The sequence below is a fragment of the Schistocerca gregaria genome, chromosome 6 (genome assembly GCF_023897955.1).
Source record: "Schistocerca gregaria isolate iqSchGreg1 chromosome 6, iqSchGreg1.2, whole genome shotgun sequence".
Classification (NCBI taxonomy): domain Eukaryota; kingdom Metazoa; phylum Arthropoda; class Insecta; order Orthoptera; family Acrididae; genus Schistocerca; species Schistocerca gregaria.
In genome coordinates, this window is record NC_064925.1 from 585,170,093 (window position 1) to 585,190,459 (window position 20,367).

The following is a 20,367-nucleotide window of genomic DNA, read 5'->3' on the forward strand; positions in this document are numbered from 1 at the left end:
CTGCTGATTCGCAATATATTTATTCCGAAAGGCAAAAGGAACCCAGAAAACAATGAAAATAATTTTGTTTATTGGTGACTGTACCAGTTTGATTTACACTTAGTGCGAATATGAAAGTATTTTATTCCAAATCCTTATTTGAAGGTACTAAAATGTCGGTTTAAATGGCAGCTTGCTATGTAAGACATGCCCACTTGTTTCTCTGTGCCATATCTTCTTTGAGATGATAAGCCTAGGGACATTTTACCCGTAGTTTTTGAGCTTTCACCTATTGAATACATTTTTTCTTGTCTCGTAGTCAGTTGTTTGCTACAGTAATAACGTTTCTGAACAAAACAAATGCCAAGATCTACCCACAAAGTTTTCGAGAGAAGTTCTAGAAGACTTGCAAGAAATAAAAAAGTAAATATCATGAAACAAATGTTATGTTTTTGTACAGCATGCATACTATTGCGAAGTGAAAGAAACTATGAATTTAAATGAGTGCATGTACGACGTTAAGTGCAATGCAACTTTAAATTTTCCGTAACTTTTCTAACTAAATGTACCTTTCCTCTCAAACCATTTATCCCAGAACCATGGAATTCTAACGGTCAGTTTTCTTACTCGAGGGCATGAAGAGTCGAGGGATATGAAAGGGAAGCAGTGGTTGGGAAGGGAGTGAGACAGGGTTGTAGCCTATCTCCGATGTTATTCAATCTGTTTGCTGAGCAAGCAGTAAAGAAAACAAAAGAAAACTTCGGAGTAGGAATTAAAAACCATGGAGAAGTTGTATTATAATGAACACTATGGTCTTTTTATTTTTGAAATTTGCCTGCAAAACCTCTCTTTCAAAATTTTTCTAAAAATTTCAGTATTAATATATTATTCATGAAAAATTGTCAGCTTGTTGGAAAACAGTGGAAATGCATGTAAGTAATGTTTGGTGTTTTACCGTTAATATAACACAACTTAGAATAAGGATCATATAAACAGATCAGTTAACATGGTGGAGATGGAAGATACGTTCTCCCCGTGAGTATTGTGTTTAAAAACAAATGAATATTTTCAAATCAACAGCTCATTTCATGAAGTCATAACTAGAAGTGAATAATCTCCACAAAAATTGGTAAGTTAATTACTTTGGTGCAAGAAAGTCTCCATCATTAAGGAGAACGATGTTTTCAATAACTTGCCGGCAGCCACAAAAAGCTTTACTACTGACAGATTTCAGTTTACGAGGAGCCTAAAGGATTTCTTGCTAACCATCTCTTCCGACACCATTAATGAATTGAATTATTTATTAGAACTAGCGCGCGCGCGCGATTGAGAGAGTGTGTGTGTGTGTGTGTGTGTGTGTGTGTGTGTGTTTTAGAGAGAGAGAGAGAGAGAGAGAGAGAGAGAGAGAGAGAGAGAGAGAGAGAGAGAGAGAGGGGGGGGGGGGGGGGGGGGGTCAAATAATACGTGTACAATCAGAAGTGTGACTAAATTTTCATTCCTCGTTCATGATCAGTCCATTTGCGGTCTGTGGATAGTAAATTAGCATATTATTTTCCCATTGAGTATCTCCCCATTATGGATCAATTTCAATGGAAAGTACATATAATCTAACCCTCTTGTCTGCCCCACTTCTGTTGAAGGTTACACATCACACAAATACCTTGTTGTTGTTGTTGTTGTCTTCAGTCCACAGACTGGTTTGATGCAGCTCTCCATGCTACTGTATCGTCTGGAAGCTTCATCTCCCAGTACCCACTGCAACCTACATCCTTGTGAATCTGCTTAGTGTATTCATCTCCTGGACTCCCTCCTCGATTTTTACCCTCCACGCTGCCCTCCAATATTAAATTCGTGATCCCTTAATGCCTCAGAACGTGTCCTACCATCCGACCCCATCTTCTAGTCAAGTTGTGCCACAAAGTTCTCTTCTCCCGTATCCTATTCAATACCTCCACATTAGTTATGTGATCTACCCATCTAATCTTCAGCATTCTTCTGTAGCACCACATTTCGAAAGCTTCTATTCTCTTCATGTTCAAACTATTTATTGTCCATTATTCACCTCCATACGTGGCTACACTGCATACAAATACTCGGAGAAAAGACTTCCTGATACCTAAAGCTATACTCGATGTTAGCAAATTTTTCTTCTTTAGAAACACTTTTCTTACCATTGACAGTCTACATTTTATATCCTCTCTACTTCGACCGTCATCAGTTATTTTGCTCCCTAAATAGCAAAACTCCTTTACTACTTTAAATGTCTCATTTCCTAATCTAATTCCCTCAGCATCACCCACCTTAATTCGACTACATTCCATTATCCTCGTTTTGCTTTTATTGATGCTGATCTTATATCATCCCTTCAGGACACTTCATTCTGTTCAGCTACTCTTCTAGGTTCTTTGCTGTCTCTGAATTACAAAGTCATCGGCAAACCTCAAGGTTTTAGTTTCTTATCCATGGATTTTAATTTCTACTCAGAATTTTTCTTTTGTTTCCTTTACTGCTTGCTCAATAAACAGATTGAATAACATTGGGGATAGTCTACAACCCTGTCTCATTCCCTTCCCAACCACTGCTTCAATTTCATATCCCTTGACTCTTATAACTGCCACCTGCTTTCTGTACAAATTGTAAATTGAATTCGCTCCCTGTATTTTACCCCTGCCACCTTCAGAATTTGAAAGAGAGTATTCCAGTCAACATTGTCAAAAGATTTCCCTAAGTCTACAAATGTTAGAAACGTAGGTTTGCCTTTCCTTAATCTACTTAATAAGGTAAGTCGTGGGGTCAGTATTGCCTCACATGATCCAGTATTTCTACGGAATCCTAACTGGTCTTCCCTGAGGTCGGCTTCTACCATTTTTTCCATTCGTCTGTAAAGAATTTGCGTTAGTATTTTGCAGCTGTGACTTATTAAACTGATAGTTCGCTAATTTTCACATCTGTCAACACCTGCTTTCTTTGAAATTGGAATTATTTCATTCTTCTTGAAGTCTGACGGTATTTCGGCTGTCTCATGCATCTTGCTCATCAGACGGTAACGTTCTGTCAGAGTTGGGTCTCCCAAGGCTGTCAGTAGTTCTAATGGAATGTTGCCTACTCCCGGGATCTTGTTTCGATTAAGGTCTTTCAGTGCTCTGTCAAACTCTTCACGCAGTATGTCATCTCCCATTTCATCTTCATCTACATCCTCTTCCATTTCCATTATATTGTCCTGAAGTACACTGCCCTTGTATAGATCCTCTATATACAACTTCCACCTTTCTGCATTCCCTTCTTTGCTGATAACAGGGTTTCCATCTGAGCTCTAGATATGCATACAAGTGAATCTCGTTTCTCTAAAGGTCTCTTTAATTTTCCTGTAGGCAGTATCTATCTTACCCCTAGTGATATGCGCCTCTACATCCTTACGTTTGTCCTCTAGATATCCCTGCTTAGCCATTTTGCACTTCCTGTCGATCTCATTTTGAGACATTAGTATTTCTTTTTGCCGGCTTAATTTACTGCATTTTTGTATTTTCTCCTTTCATAAATTAAATTCAATATATCTTCTGTTACCCTCTTTCTCTGCGCATGTCAAGTTCCGTAGGCCCAAATTGAGGAGCAAATCTTAAAGGTCATGGAACGTGTCAGTATCTACATCTACATCCGTACTCCGCAAGCCGCCTAACGGTGTGTGGCGGAGGGTACCCTGAGTACCTCTATCCGTTCTCCCTTCTATTCCAGTCTCGTATTGTACGTGGAAAGAAGGATTCTCGGTATGCTTCTGTGTGGGCTCTAATCTCTCTGATTTTATCCTCGTGGTCTCTTCGCGAAATATAAGTAGGAGGGAGCAATACTCTGTTTGACTCTTCGGTGAAGGTATGTTCTCGAAACTTCAACAAAAGCCCATGCAAAGCTACGGAGCGTCTCTCCTGCAGAGTCTTCCACTGTAGGTTATCTATCATCTCCGTAACGCTTTCGCGATTGCTAAATGATCCTGTAACGAAGCGCGCTGCTCTCTGTTGGATCTTCTCTATCTCTTCTATCAAACCTATCTGGTGTGGATCCCACACTGCTGAGCAGTATTCAAGCAGTGGGCGAACAAGCGTACTGTAACCTACTTCCTTTGTTGTCGGATTGCATTTCCTTAGGATTCTTCCAATGAATCTCAGTCTGGCATCTGCTTTACCGACGATCAACTTTATATGAACATTCCATTTTAAATCACTCCTAATGCGTACTCCCAGATAATTTATGGAATTAACTGCTTCCTGTTGCTGACCTGCTATTTTGTAGCTAAATGATAAGGGACCTATCTTTCTATACATTCGCATCACATTACACTTGTCTACATTGAGATTCAATTGCCATTCCGTGCACCATGCGTCAGTTCGCTGCAGATCCTCCTGCATATCAGTACAATTTTCCATTGTTGCAACCTCTCGATACACCACAGCATCATCTGCAAAAAGCCTCAGGGACTTTCCGATGTCATCCACCAGGTCATTTATGAATATTGTGAATAGCAACGGTCCTATGACACTCCCCTGCGGCACACCTGAAATCACTCTTACTTCGGAAGACTTCTCTCCATTGAGAATGACATGCTGCGTTCTGTTATCTAGGAACTCCTCGATCCAAGCACACAACTGATCTGATAGTCCGTATGCTCTTACTTTGTTCATTAACCGGCTGTGGGGAACTGTGTCAAACGCCTTGCGGAAGTCAAGAAACACGGCATCTACTTGTGAACCCGTGTCTAAGGACCTCTGAGTCTCGTGGACGAATAGCGCGAGCTGGGTTTCACACGGCCGTCTTTTTCGAAACCCATGCTGATTCCTACAGAGTAGATTTCTAGTCTCCAGAAAAGGCATTATACTCGAACATAATACGTGTTCCAAAATTCTACAACTGATCGACGTTAGAGATATAGGTCTATAGTTCTGCACATCCGTTCGACGTCCCTTCTTGAAAACGGGGATGACCTGTGCCCTTTTCCAATCCTTTGGAACGCTTCGCTCTTCTAGAGACCTACGGTACACCGCTGCAAGAAGGGGGCAAGTTCCTTCGCGTATTCTGTGTAAAATCAAACTGGTATCCCATCAGGACCAGAGGCCTTTCCTCTTTTGAGCGATTTTAATTGTTTCTCTATCCCTCTGTCGTCTATTTCGATATCTACCATTTTGTCAACTGTGCGACTTCAAGAGAAGGAAGCACAGTGCAGTCTTCCTCTGTGAAACAGCTTTGGAAGAAGACATTTAGTATTTCGGCCTTTAGTCTGTCATCCTCTGTTTCAGTACCATTTTGGTCACAGAGTGTCTGGACATTTTGTTTTGATCCACCTACCGCTTTGACATAGGACCAAAATTTCTTATGATTTTCTGCCAAGTCAGTACATAGAACTTTACTTTCGAATTCATTGAAAGCCTCTCGCATAGCCCTCCTTACACTACATTTCGCTTCGCGTAATTTTTGTTTGTCAGCAAGGCTTTGGCTATGTTTATGTTTGCTGTGAAGTTCCCTTTGCTTTATGATCGCTGATTCCCTGTTCTGCATTAACTGATTCAAATAGTTCGGGTCTGTTTGTCAACAGAAGGTCTAATATATTATCGCCACGAGTCGGTTCTCTGTTTAACTGCTCAAGGTAGTTTTCAGATAAAGCACTTAAAAATATTTCAATGGATTCTTTGTCCCTGCCACCCGTTATGAACGTTTGAGTCTCCCAGTCTATATCCAGCAAAATTAAAATCTCCTCCCAGAACTATAACATTTCCCTAAGGGGCTCCATCACTAGCCTAACGTTGGAGCTCCCAATAACTAATAAACCCCTCCCCCCGTGTGCCTGCTCGGACCTTGCTGAAGGAGCAGCCACATGTCCATTCACAGGCAGAGCGGGCGATGCCACACGGCCAGCCTCCACATTGACCCTCCGCCTCGTGCGCCGCGAACGCCACTGAACCCGCCACTCCCCTTGGGGAGAGGGTGGCCCAACCGCGCCCGGTACCCGCGAAGATCTCTCGACAGCAGGGACAGTGGGTGAAGCATCTAATACCTGGGGTGCACCATGCGACGCACCAGACTCCCCACTGCCGCTACACTCCGAGGCAGCAGCCTGAAGACGGCTGACCGCGGCCATCAACACGCTCAGCTGTTCGCGAAGAGTGGCCAGCGTCTGTACACAGCAGTCACACATCCTATCCATCCTAAGGAATCAATTTACCGAAGAGACTTAATCAACTTTTAAGTAGACTGCTAATTCACTAAAGGCGATTGATTACTGACTAAACTGTGATTGCTAACCACTTCTTGTGGAAAACAATGAAAATAGCACTACCTGTCTCTGGACTGTATTCAAAACAAACACTAGCACTACTGGCACTATGGCTGACTACAAGGACTCTCTCTGACTGTATTCAAAACAAACACGAAATCTATGTAACACTATTACTAGCACTCGACAATTAAAGCTTCCTAAAAGCAAAAACACACGGAAGAAGAAGTGACAAGTAAGAAAAATAGAGTTAATACTTAAATTAAGGTAGCTCGCTGCACAGCGGACGTGAAGCAGCCGGCGGTTAGGGCGACACATGAACTTACAACAAAAAAGTAATAACAGATAGAAATACATGTTCATGAACCTGAGAGAAAATCAGTCCATAAGTTTAAGCAAACGCTATCAGCAGTACAATGAGAATCAGCTTAATTTTTCAATTAACTCCTCGACAGAATAAAAGGAGTGACCCATGAGGAAACACTCCAGTTTCGATTTGAAAGCGCGTGGATTACTGCTAAGAGTTTTGAATTCGAGTGGCAGCTTATTGAAAATTGATGCAGCAGTATACTGCAGACATTTTTGCACATGAGTTAAGGAAGTCCGATCCAAATGGAGGTTTGATTTCTGCCGAGTATTAACCGAGTGAAAGCTGCTTATTGTTGGAAATAAACTAATATTGGTAACAAGAAACGACAATAAGGAATATACATATTGAGAGGCCAATGTCAAAATACCCAGACTCCCTGAACAGAAGTCGACAAGAGGTTCGTGAACTCACACCACTTTTTGCCCGAACCTCCAGTTTCTGAGCCAAAAATATCCTTCTAGAATGGGAAGAGTTACCCAAAAACATAATACCATACGACATAAGTGAATGGAAATAAGCAAAGTAGACTAATTTACTTGTCGAAGTATCACTCACTTTCGGCACCGTTCCAATAGTGAAAATGGCAGTATTAAGTCTTTGAACAAGATCCTGAACGTGGGCTTTCCACGACATCTTACTATTTATTTGAACACCTAGGAATGTGAACCGTTCAGTTTCACCAATCATATGCCCATGCTGTGAAATTAAAACGTCAGGTTTTGTTGAATTGTGTGTTAGAAAATGTAAAAACTGAAGCTTACTGTGATTTAACGTTAGTTTATTTTCTACAAGCCATGGACTGAGGTCATGTACTGCACTACTTGAAACGGAGTCAATGTTGCACCCAACATCCTTTACTACCAAGCTAGTGTCATCAGCAAACAGAAATATTTTAGAGTTACCCGTAATACTTGAGGGCATATCATTTATATAAATAAGGAACTGGAGCGGCCCCAACACTGATCCCTGAGGAACCCCCTCCCCCTTGACAGTACACCACTCAGATCCCTCATCACACTGTATTACTTTCCCCCATTCCCATAGATCGTTCCCTAATGATCTTCCTGAAACACTCTGCAACTTCTGATTCTGTCAGTTCTTTCAGGTCCCATCTCCTGAAATTCCCACCTTTTTCCAGTTTCTTCAGTTTAATCTACAGTTCATAATCAATATATTGTGATCAGAGTCCACATTTGCCCCTGGAAATGTCTTACAATTTAAAATCTGGTTCCTAAATCTCTGTCTTACCATTATATAATATATATGAAATATTGCAGTATCTCCAGGTCTCTTCCACGTAAACAACCTTCTTTCATGATTTTTGAACCAAGTGTTAGCTATGATTAAGTTATGCTCTGGGCAAAAACCTACCAGGCGGCTTCCTCTTTCATTTTTTACCCCCATTCCATATTCACCTACTACGTTTCCTTTTCTTCCATTTCCTACTGTCGAATTCCAGTCACCCATTAATATTAAATTTTCATCTCCCATCACTATCCGAATGATTTCTTTTATCTCATCACACATTTCATCAATTTCTTCATCATCTGCGGACTACTTTTACGACTTTAGTAGGCGTGGGATTCGTGGCTATCTTGGCCACAACAATGCGTTCACTATGCTGTTTGTAGTAGCTTACCCGCATTCCTAATTTTATTAATTATTAGACCTACTTATGCATTAGCTTCATATTAGCCTTCCTAATACTAAAATCTATATCCGATGTTAACAATGACGCCGGTGGATGGACTATCAGGAAATTACTGACCGTCGAGAAAGTCACAAATATAACCGACAAGCTAATGGGCCCTTCACAGGAAAAGGTTTTTTGCCAGAAAACGGGGAAAATTGAAACCCAGCAAATGAGTAAAAAAATGTATATTCACTGACAAAAAAAATAGTGTACGCACACAACTTACACAACAATAGTCTGGGATTACTCTATTACGTAATACAGTTTTTGTGATTGTATCTTGCAGCTTTAGTTATTTTTAATTAAAAGAGGCTTTAAAAGGACAGAAAGAACGTGTTGGACTACGCTACAGATCGTTCTGTTAGCACAGTCTTTACTTTGTAATCACTTTCGTTGACTTCGGCAACTCTCAACAGAAATCTCCAACCTAACCGAGACAATGTGCTACGATACAGCCGAGATCATGACAAGAGAATGGGCTACATCACACTCGAAGTAAACGTATATAGGTAAGGATCCCCATGACCTGTATACGTCTGTTATAAAAAATCTCCAAGCCACTCTCCTCAAATAGACCGCAATCTTCTCTTGACCTTCAACTGTTACTATTTCAGAATTAGAAACCAGATTCAAAGAAAATTTGGCTACAAGGCACAAAACTAGAAAAATAAAAATAATAAAAGTGAGAACGTGAAACATGTTAGCAATAACCATAAACAGGAGATTTACAGAAAATATAATTGAGAAAAAATCATTAATATTATCGACCGTTTAGGAACTCTAGGCTACGAAATGGATAAAACCACATATCGAATAAGTGGTGGAAGAGTTAGTGTGTTTTAAGATTAAATCCAAACAAGAATTAGAGAAAAATATATCGAAGCAAGGCCTCTATTACGAAAAATTGCTAAATCTCGAGACAAATTGTGTCCTTCTGTATTAGATGAAATGTTTTGGCCCCTAGTACGGATGAAACAGTATCTGCAGTATCAACAGGAACTTCGGACATGTGTTTCATATTTCATCCAAGCCTGCAGTCTATAAATATTTGAACAAAATACTAAAACAAAATACCACTACAGGGGAATTACTTAGGAAGTAGTTCTTGGTAAAGAAACACAGGACACAATTACGTATGTAGGCTTAATACGAACTACAACTGTGTTTATAAATCGCTATAGTTGCCTTGGACTAACGACGAGCAAATATCAATATAATCTGTACGCTTTTCAAAGCTGTTATCCATGAAAAAGCCAAACTACGTATCGTGAACAAAATACAATTTAACACCGAAACAATGACATTAGCTGACAATGGGCACAGACTTTAGTCAATGGGCACTGTTGAAAATTTGTGCCAGACCAGGATTAGCACCCGAGTCCCCTGGTTACGAGGGAGAGGCAATGATCACTGTGTCCGAATTACACAGTGGTCAACAGAATAGCACGAACTGCCCGAGCATGCCGTTCTTTAGATCCAAATTCTCAATTTCTCCATAGACTGCTAATGCACTGCTCCTTGAACATAATCCTCCTCCCTTTAATTATACAGTACATGGCGAAAAAAACAGACACCGAATGTATGCAAACTTGGCCTTACGAACATTGCAGACGTCGTCTATGTAAGACACGTCAAACTTCAAAGAATTTACCAATTCGTTGCATTGTTTACTATAGACCACAAATCAAGTAACGTAAAAAAAGCACTGCGTCTATTGAGATCATGATTCAGAGTTAAAAAAAACTAATAAGTCGCCTACATATTACAGTTGCTGCCGAAAGAGGAGAACCATTATTTTCCCACAAAAGGAAATATAGTTAAAATTACGCTTCTATTTCGGTTAGTTTATGCGGTTACTAAAATTTGCAGTGAAAGTTACATAGTGGACTCTACCCTCCCCCCACCAGAAACGTAGTTATCGTGGCTGTTGTGAGACTTTTGTACACAGTTAGAGAAAGTGTGTTAAATGTGGCGCGGACGGAAACGCTAGGCTACGCTACAGGGCAATCTGCTCGCACAACGTTTAGTCGGCATTCATAATCGTTGGCGTAAACAACTCTCAGTCAAATTACCACCTTCCAACCTAACTTAGATCTCGGGCTACACTACCAATCGGCCTGTCATCACAACCAAAAATTCATTGAGGGGGGTGGGGGTATTTCCTGTAGCTCTCTCTAATGTATCTCTAGGCAAAACTGCCAGTTTTGTCAGACTCAACAGCAAGATTTACCAATGGTAAACACTTTTGAGACGGCTCGTAATTTTAGAATAGTCCTCTTCGTCTTACTTGGCATAAATTGTTCGCTGGCGTCCCAGCAGCTAGCTCCCTCAGTGTCTGCTTCTGCCATCGCACCACGCTAGTCTGCTGTTGTCCTAGCAGACCGAACGCACCGCACATCCGATACCTTCGGAACCACTCACTGGCCAGTTAGCAACTGAGCGGAACACTGTTTACATCGTGAAAGGAAAACTATGCAAAGATGTACACTTAAATGGCACGACTGAGTAGCACACACACAGTAATATCTGAGGAATGTCCTTCGACACGCGCAGAACGAAAGTCTTCTCGCGAACGTACAGCGTCTCTGGAAAAAAATCTCGTGACTATATTCCGGCGTTACGGCCAGGTTCTCATACAAATGAGCAAAAAAGGGTACATTTGAAATTCTTTTTGAGACAATGAAAATACATTCGAAAGATCTGTTTGGGAATTACGAGTGATAATACTATGAGCTTAATTTTAGATTTTCAATAAAAAATGGCGCCCGTAATTATGATTTGATCAAGGGCCTGCGAGACTGGGGTACGCAGAGCGCGTGCAGTGTGGCACCTCATATGTTACCTGAATTCAAAAATGGGTAACATCAGTTGATACTACATTATTCCCCTGAAATTGAAAATGGATAACATCAGTCGATAAAACATAAAATTTATGGGAGCGTATACCTAACCGCAATGAAACAACCTTAAATTTAACGATACAGTGCTAATTCGAACTTTGAGTTCGATTTTTGAGGGTTTGTTTCACTCCTTATGCCTACACAAATATTAGTTAATAATAACAAATGTCATATTATAGCTATAAGTTCCTAAGAAAAGTGTTTACTTTTAGGGGTCAGAGGTAGATGTTAAGAGAACGAACCACTTTTAATTTATGCTGCATGCCGTTCTGAGAAAATAGTTACCCGAAAAAAATGTGTTCAAAGTTTAGGGAAAACATTTAGTTATATTATTACTTCGATTTGCATGAACTGAGTGTTACATATATATTTTTAATGTCACTGAAAACGAATCTGAAGTCAGATTTTCAATATTCAAAACAGCTAATCCAATACGGAGGGCAACCGATTATGTTTTGACCAATTTTTACCAAAAATGTATTTTCGTTATTTACGTTTAGTCTGCAAGTCAAGGAGTATTTATCAACCCTTCCTCTACCTCTGATTGTTCCTAGACAGCAACTTCCTGTTCTTCTTGGCAGGAAAAGCCGATCTGTCAAAGCTGGATATGCAGCACTCGGCAGCCTGCACTTGATATTCGTCCGTATTTTCGGTGAGTATGTTTGCATGCATTCTGCAGTATGAATCATTTTGAGCACGTGCGACACGGGACGAGTTATCATCTACATCTATATGGATACCCTGCAAAACACATTTAAGTGCCTGGCAAAGGGTTCATCGAATCACCTTCACAACTGATAATTAATTGAAACCCTCAGCTGCCGACAGGTGTTGTTGATATACTTCGATGGGGACAGCTGAAAAGTGTGCCCCTACTGGGACTCGAACCCAGAATCTCCTGCTTACAAGGCAGACGCTCAATCCATCTGAGCCATCGAGGGCACACATGAACAGCACGACTGCAGGAATTTATCCCTCGCACGCTTCCCGTGAGACTCACATCCCCAACCGTCCACAATCCGCATACGTAATGTACTTAATAGGTATTTGTCCATCCACTCATTACTGGCTCACACTAAGGTGACGATTCCCGTAAGAGTTCCGGCAACCTGTGCGCATTCGCACAGACGAAGGTCAATGGCTGGGTAACGTTTAACCATAGATATGAAGATAGTAACTGCTCTCGAAAGAACAGGCGCCACTGACGACCTTGTAACTCTTCTAGAATACATGATAGACCGGCCGATGTGGCCGAGCGGTTGTAGGCGCTTCAGTCGGGAGCCACGCGACCGCTACGGTCGCAGGTTCAAATCCTGCCTCGAGCATGGGTGTGTGTGATGTCCTTAATTTAGTTAGGTTTAAGTCGTTCTAAGTTCTAGGAAACTGATGACCTCAGATGTTAAGTCCCAAAGTGCTCAGAGCCATTTGAACCATCAGTCCGTATGTTTGCACACTACTTACAGTAACTTATGCTAAGGACAACACACACACAACCATGCCCGAGGGAGGACTCGAACCTCCAACAGGGGGAGCCGCGCGAACCGTGACAAGGCGTTGGACACATGGCGGGTACCCCGCGCGGCTCATGGCAGCCGTGACACTGCTTCAAACAATGGACTGTAGAAACTTTTGTAAAGCACGGATTAAAAAAAAAAAAAAACTTTCTGTTCCAAGAGTCTAGACAAGTACACCTTTAAAAAATGCAACTACAAAGAAATTGAATTTTCGAACGTTTTGAATGAGAACCTGTCCTTATGGAACACCGTTGATCAAATGTCACAGGGATTATATACTCAGGTTTCACATGTGGATTAACACTTTCTAATCAATATCCGGAATGAGCAGGGCTTAAAACTTTGAAGAGTTAAATTTCAAGGGCCGTTCTCTTGTATGCAAATAGTTTCACAGTAGAAATTTCTCTAGTTTTATTTATTAATTAATTTATTTATTTTTTGCTGTAGGTAAAGAAGGATAGCATTGTGAGGAAGGGGAAGGGGGGGGGGAGGAATCTTGCATCTCCCACCTTGGAATTCTCAGTACAGAATTTTTATTCATTACGAGATTCTTAGCCACTTGCAGAAGTGATTTCGAGTGATTCTGCAAAACTTTTCCTTTAGCCAATCGTAGCAACTATAGGATTCCGTTCCTGCTGCATGACATGTCTCGGAACTTAAACTGACCAACTCATTTGCATAAAGAGCTAGCTTATCATCCGCTTCTTTACTTGCGTAGACCGTTCATGGTCTGCAAAGAATTTTTTTCTTTAATCGTTTTTTTATGTCTTTTATAAACTGCAACACTTTCTAAACTTTCTAAACTTAGCGCCGTTGAAGCATGGTCTTTTACTGAATGATCAAAAAGCAATGCTGACAGCTGGAGTCCAAGGTTTTTGTTAATCAAGCCGTTTGTATTCTTGTGGTGATATCTCCGTACAGTCTTTCATTCCCTAACGCATATTTCTTTATATCTAATTGAGAAGTGAAATACCGGTTTTCATAGATGCAGATTTAAAATATTTTAATATAACGCAATAAATATTTCATTAAAATTTTCATCCCCTTATGCTCGAAGTTCCAAAACCAGAAAAACACGTAGTTTTTAAAAATTGTAACATATTAGCCGAATACGAATTGTCAGATATATTTAGCAATCCTTTCATAATGAACCATTTTCTGAAACATCTCACACCCTTTAGGGGTTGGGTTTCAAAAACAATTAAACACGTATTCTTCTATTTAGAGCCGAGGAGCCAAATTCAAATCTTCATCCATTTAATTCTAAAAATGCTTTCATAGTGAAATATTTCATAAAACATTACATCCCCTATTTCACTCTATTAGTGAGTTAAATTTCCAAAAGCAACGAAACACATTTTTTTTACATCCAACCGAGATGTCAAATACCTATTTTCATAGATGTAGCTATAAAAATGCTTCAGTAGTTCTTTAATAATGATTTATTTTCAAAAAACCTTCACTAATTATTTTATCCCCCAATGGAAGAATTTCGGAAAATGCTAAAAACCTGTTTCTTTTTTGTATCTGACTGAGACACCAAATGTCAATTTTCGTAGTTTTGTAGTTATAGCTTCAATAGGGACATAGGGACATATTTAAAAAAAAAGACTTTCAACCCATGTTTCACCCCCATAGGAGTGAAATTTCGAACAATCTCTTCTTAAATGATGCTTTCAGCGTAAGATTTACACCTTCATCAAATTTCAAGTCCGTATACTTTGCAGGTTGGGCTGGAAGGCTATGGGTCAGTGAAACCTGTGCCCCTATTGCACCTTCTTGGAGGTTGTAGTTCCAAAAACAGTGAAACACGTAGTTTTCAATAACACAATATTCATAGATTTCGCTTTAAAAACTCTTTCGCACTGAAATACTTTCATAAAACATTACATCCTATATTCCACCAGTTGAATGTATCAATGTTGAATGTATCAAAAACAGGTTTTCATATATTTCATGAAACATTTCATCCTCTGTGATATGGGGTATGGTAGTGACACACCAAAATCACAATAGTAATCCGTTGTAGTTGCTACATATTTTATTACAATCAAAAGCATTATAAAATCACAAGGCCAGATCAGTTGGACAAATAATAAATAAATTTCGTTAAGTGGAACGAGACCCGTAAAACTTGAAATTTGAATATGACTAGGTATATATACTTAGGTAAAGCTTTACTTAAATAGCACAAATGTCCATAAAATTCATAGCAGAACTCTCACTACTTGCAATCAGGGGAGAAACAGATTAAGCGTAAGAATACAGATATTTAACGTTCGGCTTGCCAACTTTCCTAAACAAAACTGTATAAAAATGACTAAAACAATTAAGGGGGTCCTTTAATTTTGACTAAACGGACCTTCAAATTTACTTACTCAGTTGATTAATCAACAATATTCTTAGAACGATTACAACTAGAACATGACTATATGACAATACCCTTAAAATAAGGTTGCTTCAATATTTCGTGTGAATTGGCGATAGACGCGAGCAGACCAAGGATTCAAATCAATACAAGAGATCCACGAGGCAGAGAATGACATAGAAATATACTCAACATGGCAATGCAATTGAACTTTGGATGCTATAGTTCAGCACCGGAAAGATGGAATCACGCAAAAGTGACAACATAACCCAAGATGTAAAGGAGAGGACATGGCCTCAAATATCTCTCTGCCGCCGTGGTGCTCTGCTCCCAGTATGCTAGCGTCGACCGCTGCCAGTTATCTCTAACACAACACACATCAAGAGCAGACAATTTTCTGAGACATAAACTACACAACCCTATCTGGAGAACAGGTGAGCAATACAACTGGACTGAAACCAATGAGCCTCCGTGAGTTACTTGGCCAGTGCCAGCCCTTAAACTTTGATTAATAAGATCGCTAAAAATCATACCAAAGTTAAGATGACGAGACTTATCTCCAGGTTCGCCATATTAGTGGCAGAGACAATGAATTGGCGACGCTCTTATCCGTATGTTCGCGGCAGAGTCTGGGGAAGGCAAGGGCCACGTGGAGCCGGATCTGGGGGTCAATTTCCTTCTCTCCGAGACACCCGGCTTCTTCTGCGACTTAGCCGGCAAACAGGTCGAGGACCCCGGGTGGGGACCGATTCGGCAGCAGTTGGCGGATGGCGAGGTCTTCGGGGGGTGGGGTGGGCGGGGGTGTCTTGTGTAAAGGGGAAGACAACCGTGGTGAAGGGAAGGTCTGTATTCCACAGGAACGAGTTAGCATGGCACTCAGATATTTCCACGATTCGGCGGTAGGGGATCATTTGGGGTTCTACAAGACCTTGAACAGAGTTCGGGAACACATGTTTTGGCCCAACCTATATGGCGATGGCATGCGATTTGTTGGCAACTGTGTCCAGTGTAAGCGCGGTAAGCCCCATGTTGGGCCGCACAGAGAACTACTACAGTCGGTTAGCGAGCAGTGTCCTATGGACCGCGACTCAAAGATCGAAACATCGATCGACGGAAACTGGCGCCATAAACGCACCAGCTCACTCTATTTCATCCCCTTAGGGGTTGAACTTCCAAAAACACGAAAATACGTATTTTCTTATTTGTAACCTTGAAGTCAAATACCAATTTTCGTAGATATAGCCTTAAAAATACTTCCATAGTCCTTCCATAATTTTTTATCTCAAGATAAAATGTTCACCTACTATTTCACCTCATAGAGGTTAAATTCCCAATAATACTGGAACACATATTTCTTTATTTCTGACCTAGAAACCAGATACAAATTTTCGTCTGCCTAGCTTCAAAATTACCTTAATAGCTACATGTTTCAAAAATCCTTTCATTTCCTGTGTATCCCCCTTAGAGGTGGAATTTCGAAATATGCAGTATAAGCGGTATAAGATCAACAACCTTTCCAAATCTCAAGGTTTATTTTCCTTGGCGGTCTGGACTGTGTGAATTTCATAGTAATGGCCTCCACACACACACACACACACGCGCACGCACACACACACACACACACACACACACACACACACACACCACTAACAATGCCACCACCACCTCCTGGGGAAATTTCTGCAGACGCCCTTGTTCCACTGCAGTCATATTTTGCCGACGACCTACATTTAGCAGCGTGGGAGGGATAGTGTCGTGCAACAGACAGTATACTCAGTAGACAACGAACTGTTCGTTGTGAAATCAGGGACCTAGGAACCGAGACTGACACAGAAGGTGCTGAAGGTGAAGCACACTAGACTCGTGTCTACCACGGCTTCAAATAGTATCGATTTACTATGAACGGAAGTTCCGAAAAGTGAGCAAGTAATTTTACAGTAAATTCAGTACCGATGGTGAGGATATACAACGAAAAACATTTCTATAATATTTCAGAAATAATGAAACATTCCACTCAAGTCGCGCGGCAGAAAACGCAATGGATATGCTTGCACTTAAGACGGAAGGCCCCACGTACTTACGCAGGCTTACGACAGATCGCAAAATTCGGCAGTAGGCGTAAGCCAACCTCTTGTGCTGCCATCTGTTATTGATGCCAGGCATCAAGGTCTCAGTAGTACGACCATCCACTGGAGAGTAGTTTGCTTTGTAAGCACTCCGTCGTCAGGCCACGAGTGACCTACTGGGACAGCACCATCCGACCGCCGTGTCATCATCCGTGGAGGATGCGAACAGGAGGGGCGGGGGTCAGCACACTGCTCTCCCGGTCGTTATGTTGGTATTTTTTGACCGGAGCCGCTACTATTGGGCCGAGTAGCTCCTCGATTGGCATCATGAGGCGGCCTGGATGATCACCCATCCAAGTGCCTTCAACGCCCGACAACGCACTTAACTTCGGTGATCTCACGTGAACCGATGCAACCTCCGCGGTTGACCTAGCACAGACCACACCATTCACAATGAAACGCATCACTTAGTAGATGGTGAAGTACTTTGAAGCTAGCCAGATAGAAACAGAACCTCCTGGCACTGTATCTAACCCAAATTCTAATCTTACACTAATCTCTTGTATGTACCTACCACGCCCTCAAAGAGCCAACGATATACTATTATCAAATGTTCCGAAAAATGAGGAAGAAATTGACCCACACTTTTTTCCGTTGTTCATTATTTCGATTACCCCATAAAGGGAATGGACTTGTAGCCACAGGTTACACAAGCGATAAATGGTTTAAAATACATAAAAAGAGATGACAATAGGAAACGATTTTTAAAAACACAATGATGCGGCTTTTACGATTTTTACAGGAAAAAGAAATGGATGACAAAATAAAGGTTTTTCAAAAATATGCCGGTGGACAATATTGGGGATTTTTTATCTTTATAGATGACTAGCGGAAAAGCTTGGTGTTGACCAGGCATTTATTTACAGCTGTGCGTCCACGTCCGTACTATGCAGCGTCTGGCCTTGTCCTGAGTTTTTATGACGTATCTCCTGAAACATGTGTCGTACAATGATATAATTTTGTAGGTGCATTCAGCGTCATATGCGGATACTGTCTGCAAAATTTATTGCGAATATAGTAGCAAAGAAATAACAAATTTAAATGTCACGAATGCTGTGATCCCCACACACTTGGGTGCAACCAATGTACACAGGATGCTTGGCTCGATCATTATGGCTACCATCACCGCTGGTCGAAATTGGACCAGCTGTGTCGACGTAGTGAAAATATAAATGTGCATAACATGGTAAACGTCCATTCTTTCCAGCCATCAGACCTGATCTACGATCAAAAATATCATGTAAAAGTGGTAGGGGCAACGGCCTTGCCGCAGTGGATACACCGGTTCCCGTCAGATCACTGAAGTTTAGCACTTTCGGGCGTGGTCGGCACTTGGATGGGTGACTATCCGGGCCGCTATGCGCTGTTTCCATTTTTCGGGTTGCACTCAGCCTTGCGATGCCAATTGAGGAACTACTCGACCGAATAGTAGCGGCTCCAGTCAAAGGAAACTACCACAACGAGTGGGAGAGCCAGCTCCTCCTCCACCCTCAGTGAGAATGACGTGGCGGTCGGATGGTCCTGATTGGCCACTTGTGGCCTGAACACGGAGTGCTTTCTTAAAGGAGTGCTCCCTACATAAAACTGACAGTCTTGACTCAGGGACTGTCCACGGTAAATGCTGCATTGGACCTACGAATACTATTAAAATAACGGTTTGAGTTCTCTTAGTTGTCCAATCATCTGAAGTGAGTTCTTATTGAAGTAAGCTGAAAAATACATTTTATGTTAATGGAACACGCGATCTAGTGTTAATGGCGGCAAATTAACTTTACCCTAATGACACACAAGGTCAATGCCGTTCTATCACGTAAAGTATTCTCAGATCGAAATGTTTTGCATTACCAAATCTCCAATGTAGATCCATCATACCGCAATTATAATTCTCAAAATAATTTGGAGCTACGTTCAATGCATATTTAAATGCATCTTTCAAAACAATACCAGAATTCTCATTAGATCATCATTATCAGTGCCTAGAGTATTCTTATTATTTCGTCTACCAAAAACCGCGTCTCACTTTGGCTTTTTCAGTACGCTGTTTTGTTTTCCACTGCTGACAATAGAAACGATCTGGCAGATGTGACATTGTAGATGTCCAGTATGCGTGTCTTAATGCAAATAAACCGTCTGGAACATTTACCCTTGAACCTCCCTAGAATGGGATTTCATGGAACGTTATTACTTTCCTGTGTCCATTTCTATCACACCAGCTGATCGCCACGACTGGGGAGAGTGAGGAGGGGGTGGGGTGAAAGTTGGCAGCACTTTGAGTGGCAGAAACCTCACGTTTCCGTCATTTGTTTTCATAATGACGTAGTGCCAATTCGTCACATTGGACGCTTTTCTCTCGGAAACGTTTACATTCATCGTCTGGATATCAATGTCGCCTTCTGAGGTATGCAGTCGCACCACTCTGTACGAAATAGGTTCTAAGCTGATGCAGTCGACAAGTAACGTCGAAATATATCGTCACCTCGAAATATATCGACACCTCGAAATAAATCCACACCCAGAAATAAATCGCCAACCCGAAATAAATCGCAACCTCGAAATAAATCGACACCATGAAAAAAATCGAAACTTCGAAATAAATCGACACCTCCAAAAGACAGCTACATCGAAATGATTCGATATCCCGAAATATATCGACATCTATACGCATTTCAGCTTACCATATAGATCGATATCTCGAATCTCACAGACCTCTCGAGATAAATCGAGGTATAGAAATATATCGATATCTTGAAATATATTGGTACCTTGTAATATAAAGATATCTCTAAAAATACAATATCTAGAAATTTATGGATTACTTGAGATATAGAGGTTTCTTGAAATATATCGATATCTCGAAAGGAATCGATATCTGAAGTACACCGAACATGGAAATATATCGATAGCTCGAAATAAACAGACAACCCGATTTATTTCGGTATATCAAACTAAATCGATATCTCGACATAAAAGGATACTTCGAAATCAATTGATACCTCGAAATAAATGGATGCCTCAATATAGATAGATATCTCGAAATAAATCGACGTCTCGGTATAATGAGTGCTTCGACATAAGTCGATATATCGAAATGAATCGATAATGGGAAAGAATGGACGTCTTGAAAAAAATCTGTACCCCTAAGAAAACGATTCTCGAAA

At 40.9% G+C, this 20,367-nt stretch overlaps 1 non-coding gene across 1 annotated transcript; it reads right to left on the reverse strand.

Annotated features, from left to right (window-relative positions):
- Positions 1–12,068: 12,068 nt before the first annotated feature.
- Trnat-ugu (transfer RNA threonine (anticodon UGU)) lies at positions 12,069–12,143 on the reverse strand. Its single transcript has one exon. It is a non-coding gene; the product is annotated as a tRNA-Thr (tRNA).
- Positions 12,144–20,367: the final 8,224 nt, after the last annotated feature.